At 37.0% G+C, this 10,351-nt stretch overlaps 1 protein-coding gene across 1 annotated transcript in view; it reads right to left on the reverse strand.

Moving 5' to 3' along the window:
* The window catches only part of cdh23 (cadherin-related 23), a 293,565-nt gene extending 283,291 nt beyond the window's left edge, over positions 1 to 10,274 (reverse strand). Inside the window, exon 1 of the mRNA XM_016230112.1 lies at positions 10,206 to 10,274. The gene's annotated coding sequence lies outside the window, so the exon portion shown is untranslated. The remainder of the gene's footprint in view (positions 1 to 10,205) is intronic.
* Between the last annotated feature and the right edge of the window lie 77 nt (positions 10,275 to 10,351).

The following is a 10,351-nucleotide window of genomic DNA, read 5'->3' on the forward strand; positions in this document are numbered from 1 at the left end:
TATATAAACGCAGTCAGTAAGTGTGTGAATGCATGCGTGCTGCATTTAGGTGTTCGATTAAACAGGCAAACTGCCAGCTTGCAATACAGCAGAAGCAGCAGGAGACCAGTGTTGGGGAAAGTTACTTTTAAAAGTAATGCATTACAATATTGCGTTACTCCCTAAAAAAGTAACTAATTACGTTACTTAGTTACTTTTTATGGAAAGTAATGCGTTACATTACTTTTGCGTTACTTTCACGTTACTTTTTAAATATGAGCGGGGCTTGATTGTTTTTAATATAAAAAGTTATATTTATAGCAAATATAAAAGCCCTTTCACACCAAAAAGTGTAATGAATAAACCTCAGGCTGAAGGAAAAGTAAATTCACATCTGTACAGTAGAACGAAGAAGAAGAAGAAACACTCTTCAGCAATAAAAAAACAATGAAGCACAATTGTTAGTTTCTCTAAAGTCATTTTTGCTTATTAGTATGGTTAAACTGGATCATCAAAGGTCAGCAGCAAAGACATTGGTAGGGCTGCACGATAAATTGCATGCGATATTTAACGCGGATCTTGTCAGAAAAGCTGGTTCTGTAATCAGCGGTAAATCTCCATCACGTGCGTGCTTTCACATTGAGCAGCATTAACTACACAGAGCCGTTGTTCACTGACGAGCTGCGCAAAACCACGTTCATATTCGCGCGATTTTTTGTGCAGCTCGTCAATGAACAACGGCTCTGTGTAGTTAATGCTGCTCAATGTGAAAGCACGTACGTGATGGAGATTTAACGCTGATTACAGAACCGGCTTGATTGCACATTAAATATCGCATGCGATTTATCGTGCAGCCCTAGACATTGGTTAATAAAATGGGATTAGATACATTTGTGTTATTTAACATATTTAATTATTGCAGGTTTGCGTCATATTTTAATTCATTTTGATGAATACTAAATCTGTTTTTTGTGAGTGGGATGAATTAATGCACATTCACATTTAGTCTAGAACTACAGTAACATGATGTTCACGCAGCGCACACAACTCCTCTGCACTTCCGATTTCTCCCAATATGGGGACAGGAGACTTGTCAGTCAATAAATGGGAAAACAAAGTAACTGGCGTTACTTTTTTGAAAAATTAACTCGTATATTTTCTTGTAAAAAAGTAATGCGTTACTTTACTAGTTACTTTAAAAAAGTAATCTGATTACGTAACTCGGGTTGCTTGTAATGCGTTACCCCCAACACTGCAGGAGACACACACCTTTCTCACCTGCAGTCTTGAAACAAAGTCTGAGACACTGGGATCTCGGTGCTGAGCATGGCTGCGTGTGTGTGTTAGCATCTGCTTGTTGTACTTTTCACATTCATGAGGGTGAATAATGTGTTTGTGTATGTGTATGTTTGGTGACCTGTAGAGACGGTAATTACTGCGACAGGATGGGGCCCCAGCGAGACGGCGTGCTGCAGTTCATCCTGTCACTATCGCTCAAGCACGTCTTCTCCTCTAGCCACAACCGTGTGCGGTCTCTCCTCCGCCATCTATGCGCTCTCCTTTTTTTTCTTTTTTTTTTTTTGTTCTTACATCTTTTGTTTTTTTGTTATTTCTTTCTCTAACTGCAGAACTAAATGAATTAGTCTCCTGTAGAGCGAGAGAGTGGAGCAGGCTAGCGTGTGCGTCTCAGGCTGAAAGCGAGCTGAAATCCACCACTGATACGCTAAGTGTGAGTGGCATCACTTCACAGCAATCCTTCGAAAAATACCAGGAAAATCTGACAGGAACTTCACAGCCACTTTCAATTTGAAGTTTAACGTTTTTTTAACAAGTTTGTCTCATCAACATTCCTTTTGTTTGGCTTGTTATGTCAAATGTATTTCAGTGACTTTCACAGACATTCTGTAATCAGACATATTTACAAATGAAACAAGATATTTAACAAGAAATGGGACTTCAAGTGTGGTACTTGACTTGACTTGTCAATTTAGATTTCATGTTGTTTTCAAATGTGATTGCCTGTTAGCCTTTTGTAATACATTTTCTGTTTTTTTTTTACAAACTAAGGGACACTGACATTTTATTTTTTGTGGCAAACAACACCATTAAACAGATGTTTTTCATAGCGCTTGCATTCTAAGTGCAAAAGTTTTTTACCACATCTGCTAAAAATAACAATGTACAACCGAACATTACATACTACCATTCTTTTATTAAGAAGTTAATATTTTTTTCAGATATTTGTTACAAATAGGGTTGCAAAGGGGTGGGAAACTTTCCAAAAATCCCTGGAATATAAAAAAAAATCCTGGAAGGTTTCCAAAATTTCTGGAATATTTCTGAAATTTACTGGAAATGTTCCACCTTTTTGCAACCCTAGTTACAAAAGATTTATATTTCAAATAAATGCTGTTCTTTTGAACTTTCCATTCATTAAAGATCCTAAATAAAGTCCACAAAAATATTAAGCAACACAATTGTTTTCAACATTGATAATAATAAGAAATGTTTCTTGAGCAACAAATCAGCATATTACAATGATTTCTGAAGGATCATGTGACACTGAAGACGGGAGTATTGATGCTGAAAATTCAGATTTGCATCACAGGAATAAATTACATTTTACAATATAGTCAAATGGAAAATTATTTAAAATTTTAATCAAATTTCAAAATATTATTGTTTTACTGTATTTATGACCAAATAAATGCAGCCTTACACACGATGCAATAAAATATCTCGATATAACTGTGTTTCTGTCATGACAACTCTCAGAGGGATTGGCATGGTAATATACATGACAATGTTAATGTATTTGGTCTTGGCGGAATAGATCTGCTACGCTGCTGCTGCTGCTGACTTGCTACTGCCAATACATCCACAACATGCTGCTGTGAGCATGTAAGAAATATTGCTGCTGCACATATAACATGAATAACCCCCAAAGCATACATGATCACCCCGTAGCAGATCTATTCAGGTGGAGCTGGGGAAGGTGGAGGGTTTCTGAAGTGCGCTGCTACTGCTACAGCAAACACTGGCAAATATTTAAATGTTGAGCAGCGAGCTCATTGGCTACCGATACAGGAGAGAACCAATCAGCTGTGCCATGTGATAATGATGTCATTGTCTCATATTGAGTTAGATCTATTAGACTGCGCCATCTAGTGTTTCATGCCAGAACTTTGTAATATATAGAAGCATAAATTAATATAAATTTCCACTGAATATTGAGAAAGGTGAATCATTCACACTGCCTACATCAGTAAGATTCCGATTACCGATCTTACAATTTAAAATGGTACCCACAATTAAAAAATAAATAAAAAAAACAGCATGCTCAGAAACATAATGGTTTCATGTGTAAAAAACTGACAAAAGTCTTGTGCAGCAGATCAGACATACTCACAGAAGAAAGAGAAAACTGAAATTTGTGGGGTCAACATTGAATTTTGAGTATTAAATGGTTTGTGCAAGATAATATGTTCAACATGTTTCACTGCTATGTGCCGACTTTGACTTTATGTGCAGTAAAACTTAGAGGCAGGCGAGACAAGCTCACTGCACTGACAAAATGCTTAAATCAATAACCTGTCAGAGGAGAGGAGAGCTGGAGAAGGACTGATATTCTCTCTCTTGCTCCCTCTGCCTCTATCTTTTCCTTTCTGCCTCATCCCTCTCTCCACAGAGAGTTTGTTATAGGTTTCCTCTATTATTGCATTGCAAAACAAACTGTCAGAATTCTCAGAAAGATAGAGAGTCAGAGAGATAGAGAAAGAGAGGGCAGCTGTTGTATTGTGGAGAGGTCCACCTCTACAATAAACTCATCAGACGGGGAAACTTGTAGAATAAAACACATCTTTTCTTTCAGCAACCAATGCTCTTTTTATTAAAATTTAAATATGTAAGTGAAGTATATAGTTTCTGAGCCACTAGCCAATTCAAATAAATTGCAAAGCAAAATGACTGTTTTCAAACTGGTTTTCAGGTTTGATTCTTCTACTTCTTATTGTATCCAAAACAATCCAGGCTCATTGGAAATACAAGACTCTGACTTAATTTCTGTAAAAATGCGAGAGAAAAAAACTTACATACAGTTCACTGCAGTTTCCAGGTGGTACACCAGAGGCAGTTCTTATTCACACAAATAATTATTACTGTAGGCAGTGTTACATACTTCCAATGAGACTGGGTTTGTCAAACAGCAGAAATTAAGCAATAATTAAAAAACAGTGTTGCATATTGGTTATTGGACAAGTAAAAGTATATATATATATATATATATATATATATATATATATATATATATATATATATATATATATATATGCCAATACATCCACAACATGCTGCTGTGAGCATGTAAGAAATATTGCTGCTGCACATATAACATGAATAACCCCCAAAGCATACATGATCACCCCGTAGCAGATCTATTCAGGTGGAGCTGGGGAAGGTGGAGGGTTTCTGAAGTGCGCTGCTACTGCTACAGCAAACACTGGCAAATATTTAAATGTTGAGCAGCGAGCTCATTGGCTACCGATACAGGAGAGAACCAATCAGCTGTGCCATGTGATAATGATGTCATTATGTCATATTGAGTTAGATCTATTAGACTGCGCCATCTAGTGTTTCATGCCAGAACTTTGTAATATATAGAAGCATAAATTAATATAAATTTCCACTGAATATTGAGAAAGGTGAATCATTCACACTGCCTACATCAGTAAGATTCCGATTACCGATCTTACAATTTAAAATGGTACCCACAATTAAAAAATAAATAAAAAAAACAGCATGCTCAGAAACATAATGGTTTCATGTGTAAAAAACTGACAAAAGTCTTGTGCAGCAGATCAGACATACTCACAGAAGAAAGAGAAAACTGAAATTTGTGGGGTCAACATTGAATTTTGAGTATTAAATGGTTTGTGCAAGATAATATGTTCAACATGTTTCACTGCTATGTGCCGACTTTGACTTTATGTGCAGCAAAACTTAGAGGCAGGCGAGACAAGCTCACTGCACTGACAAAATGCTTAAATCAATAACCTGTCAGAGGAGAGGAGAGCTGGAGAAGGACTGATATTCTCTCTCTTGCTCCCTCTGCCTCTATCTTTTCCTTTCTGCCTCATCCCTCTCTCCACAGAGAGTTTGTTATAGGTTTCCTCTATTATTGCATTGCAAAACAAACTGTCAGAATTCTCAGAAAGATAGAGAGTCAGAGAGATAGAGAAAGAGAGGGCAGCTGTTGTATTGTGGAGAGGTCCACCTCTACAATAAACTCATCAGACGGGGAAACTTGTAGAATAAAACACATCTTTTTCTTTCAGCAACCAATGCTCTTTTTATTAAAATTTAAATATGTAAGTGAAGTATATAGTTTCTGAGCCACTAGCAAATTCAAATAAATTGCAAAGCAAAATGACTGTTTTCAAACTGGTTTTCAGGTTTGATTCTTCTACTTCTTATTGTATCCAAAACAATCCAGGCTCATTGGAAATACAAGACTCTGACTTAATTTCTGTAAAAATGCGAGAGAAAAAAACTTACATACAGTTCACTGCAGTTTCCAGGTGGTACACCAGAGGCAGTTCTTATTCACACAAATAATTATTACTGTAGGCAGTGTTACATACTTCCAATGAGACTGGGTTTGTCAAACAGCAGAAATTAAGCAATAATTAAAAAACAGTGTTGCATATTGGTTATTGGACAAGTAAAAGTATATATATATGGGTATTATGACCGGCCTCCGTCAGATTATTTATGAGTGGGGTTGTAATTGAACACTGCAAATCCTACAGCTTTGAGTTATGGATGAACAGGAGAGGGCGTTCGCAAGTGTTCTCCATATGCTCCTCTCTCTCGCTCGCTCTTCACAAACTTTACAGATTCATACCAGCTTATTTACATACACAGGGAATTCCAATTACGGATGTGAAATCTGTAGCCAAAATGGGAAATTTAACATCTCAGAGGAAAGATTAATTGCCATTATACAATATTGAAGATAAATTAGGTAACACATGTTTTGGTGTGAATGGTCATCATCTCTTTGGCAAGTGCTGGGCCGAATGACCTGAGGCTTTGGAGGCCCCCTGACAGACTATGCTGCTTCATGGAAGGGCACTGGCCTGATCCATAATCCAGTCCTGATTGATTCATATGTATTTTCCTAAAGTCTTCCTAGTTTTGTTCTGTTAGAAGAACTTGTGCAATGAATGTGAAAAATTTGAAAAAAAAAAAACTTTTTGGAAGTTAACACACTTCGTTGGAACCTCGTGAGAGCTGTCTCTCCCAATTTTTTGACACTACCATTCAAACGTTTGGGATCAGTACAATTTTTTTTAAGAAACTGGTATTTTATTCAGCCAGGATGTATTAAATTGATCAATAGTGATAGTAAAGACACTTACATTGTTACAAAAGATTTCCATTTTTAATTAATGCTGTTTTTTTAACTTACTCATCAAGAAATATTATGCAGCACAACTGTTTTCATAAAATATATAAAAATAGAAAACAGGTTTTTAAAATCTATATATATATATATCTTTGTTTTTTAATAAATCCTGCCTTGGTGAGAATACAAGTCTTTTTCAGAAACATTTTTAAAAAATCTTACCAACCCCCAAATATTTGAACGGTAGTGTGCATGGCTATAGGAAACAATTAAAATGCTTTGAAACTACCAAACTTACTGAGACATCATATGATATCCATTAAGCATTCACAACTGATAGAAATTAACTGAAATCGCTTTATGGCCTTGAGGTTGCAACTTAAAACATAGTTTGCATTCAACAATTCTGTCAAAGTGAAGGAGTGACGCTCATTCCATTTTGCTGTAATGAACTACACAAACTCTAAAGCACTTCTGGGACTCACGCTAAGCAGGAGCAGTATGAGATGTTAAATGTTTATCATATCACAGTTCAAACTGCATTCACAGTGTGTGCCAGACATTTGCATGAAATTGCCTCTGTTGAATACATTTATATATATAGTCTTTAGTCTATATATTTAAGTGAAATGGATATATTCCTGAATATCGCTATGCTCAATGAGACTTAAAGGTCTGTTTTCATGGCTGTGACCCATCATGTTTCGTGCATCCAAAAATGAAATTGTTGTCATCATATACTCATTACATTCTTTTATCCATGAATCACGATGAAATCAAGAACTAGATTAGTACGATTCGTTTGAATCATTCAGATGGGTTCTGTGAACTGAATCAACTGATTTACTGAAAATATCAATTCAAAAGAACGACTCATTCATGTGACTTTACGAAAATCAAAATAATCAAATATTTTAAATATCAAATTAATATTGCTTATTAAGCACCTTCCATCCACAAATCAGAATCAAACTAAACTATTAATAATAATTTAATATAAATATTAGTTTAATATTAGTTTTGCAAACTGAAAAAAAATCATCTCTTATGAACACACAACATGCATTTTGGAGCTTTACAGCCCCTGTCCTTATTCACAATTATATTGAAAAAGTGCACAAAATATCATTCATAAATTCACTTTTTTGTGTTGCACAGAACTGGTTTGAAGCAAATAATGACAGATTTTTTTATTGCTAGCTGAACTAAACCTTTAAGCTTTCAGCTCTAACCCGCTCTGAAGTCGGTTACCGTCATAAAGCACACATGCAGCCATTCGTTTACCCTCTCTGACCGAATAAACAGCTTGTTCTTAAGAGCATCATGTCACATTCACATCTGTGCTCAATTAAAATCTCAATCACTCGTAATGGTGAGAGGCGTTCAGCTCCAAAAACAGAATCCGGAGATCAGCGAGGTCAAAAATATCAAGAAGGAAGCAGTCTAAGACTATAGTGTATTACTGCTATATGACTCTGCAGTATATACTGTGTACATTTATCAGTCTATCCCTACTGTGCAGAAAGCATTACACAACTATCCCATTCTGAATACAGACAATATGCATTTGGATCGATGGGAGGGTCCTGTCCAAAATCCACTCTCCTCTCCTTCTGCACCCCTCATCTCTTTTATTCTGTCCCTCTGACCTCTCTTCGTTCTGCCTGACTGACCCTCCTGATTTAATGACCTCGCACAGACGGGACACTCAGATAGAACGAATGAGAGCCAAAAGCTAAAACAAGCGGAGTGGGATTCATTGCTGCTTACAGATCAGAATTCTCCCATTTTATCCCTCAGATTCATCTTTTATTTTCATCATCTGTTCGTCCTCTCTCCTGTAGCTTTAGTGTCACTGTATCTGCAATTTATTCCTCTCTCCTTCTCCGATACAGCCATTCATTTCAGCCTGCCACTCAAAATACCTGTCCCATCCTCAGCCTTCATTTCAAATGATCATTCCTCTCTCCCTCTCTCTTCCTCTGTGCTCGTTTTCAGAGTGGATTTGAAAGGAGTGACAGACATGCCGAGTGAGAAAGCGTGGCAGAGGAGCCAGCAGATTCTATATCAAACAGAAACACTTGTGCGTGCACACAAACACACCTCCACCGAGCATTCATCATTTTTTGTTATTTCAACAAAGCTAATGTAACCAAAGTCCTGATGATGTCACTCAGATGTATAAACTGACATTCAGTCCTCACAAACTCATCAAGTATTCAGAGCAGCCCTTCATAACACTTCTTCAACCCAAATCATTTTCACATGGTTTTATAACCATAAAATATAAAAATGACAATGGCTGTGTTCCAAAACTTAGTGAGCTGTCTTGCTGGCTGCCTACATCTGCCTTGTACGCATCTGAACTGGAATTGAACATGAACTCATGAGAGACTGCTCTGATGCAACCAGCCATACAAATAGCACTTCTCACATGCTCAAAATTTAGTTCATTTGATTTCAGAATTGAGTTTGGAGTTAGCAAATTGCAAAGCTAATGACACAATATTTTCATAACCATAAAAATATTACACACAAAAAAGTCAATTTTGTATTTTGAATTTCTTAATAGATATAACAAAAGTTAGATTAAGATTAGATTTTTTTTGCATGTATACAGTTTATGTGTAAATTCTTATATAATTTTGTGATGCTTTATAATTGTATTTATAATATAAATAAATATAAAATGTATATATACATATATATATACTATAGTTGTATAATTAATAATAATAATATGCCATCCTATTCGGTAAGCTTCACTGGCACATTGTAGGACTGCCTTCTTAGCACAGGATGCATGCAATGTTGCCCTAAAAAGCCCATAAAAAAGAATGGGATGCCCTCATATCTTGAGCTATGCTGAAAAAAATTCAGTTCACAACTTTTGGAACAGAGCTCAAGCCTTCTGTCTTAAAGTTGTTCCAATGTTCCCAAACTGATCAACAGTTGAGAGACAAGCCCTAAAACTGGAGAACTGGAGAACTTTCTTTGTAATCAATAAGTTCAGTGAGTTCACCAGAACTTGGCGCCAAATGGACCAAAAGGTGAGCAAGCTCAAATGTACAGAGGCAGAGCTTTCAATCAATCTTAGTTTTAGCTCAAAGCAACTTATAACTCTGTATGTCAATTAAGGTAAAAGATGACAACTATAGCCACTTCAGAGCATGAAGGACAAACAAATAAGCAAACTTGAGTGGATCCCTCTAGGGCACTTATGCATGCACAGGTGATCAGATCTGCTTTCCAGCTGGAAGTGCACTAGCATGCTGATAACATGCATCACCAATTACCTCCTGCCATCACATAACATTATAAACTCTTAATGTCACTAATGGCATGCCAGCCATTCCTCTTTCATCAGTGTCACCATCAGTCATAATAACGCATTAAATGTGGTTATCAGCTGACACGCTGTTTTATTTGGTTCTTCAATAAGTTTCCGGGAGTGAAACCCCTCACGCTCTTCATGGCGACCCGCTAGTTCACGCTCATGAGCTCGCATGATACATGAATAAATAAAGACGCGCAGCAGGCGCGCACAGCGCTACCCGATACGCGCGACACTCACCCAAAACTAAAAACAGTCACAGGTTAAAAAACACACTAACCATCAAAAGCTAATAAAACATTGAAACATTTCAGACACAAGACACACAAACTGAACTGCCAACTAAAAGCGTGTAGCCTATTTAGATTAGTTGCATCACTGTGTAATTTTCTGCCATGTCTAGGTGATACTGAAGTAACGTTATCAATAAAAGTAGAGGTTGTATAGACTTGCCAGCAGTTTTTCGGAGTAAGTCAGAGATCTTACCTGCTGCCTCCTCCTGATCAGTCCGGCCCGAGCGTTCTTGACACCGACACCGAGCGACCGAGCGACCGCTGATCTGCTGCTGAGAGTGCTGGTGCTCCGCGCTCAGCCTCTCTCTCTCTCTCTCTCTCTCTCTCTCTCTCTCTCTC

The sequence above is a fragment of the Sinocyclocheilus grahami genome, unplaced genomic scaffold (assembly GCF_001515645.1).
Source record: "Sinocyclocheilus grahami isolate Dianchi unplaced genomic scaffold, SAMN03320097.WGS_v1.1 scaffold363.1, whole genome shotgun sequence".
NCBI classification, from domain to species: Eukaryota; Metazoa; Chordata; class Actinopteri; order Cypriniformes; family Cyprinidae; genus Sinocyclocheilus; species Sinocyclocheilus grahami.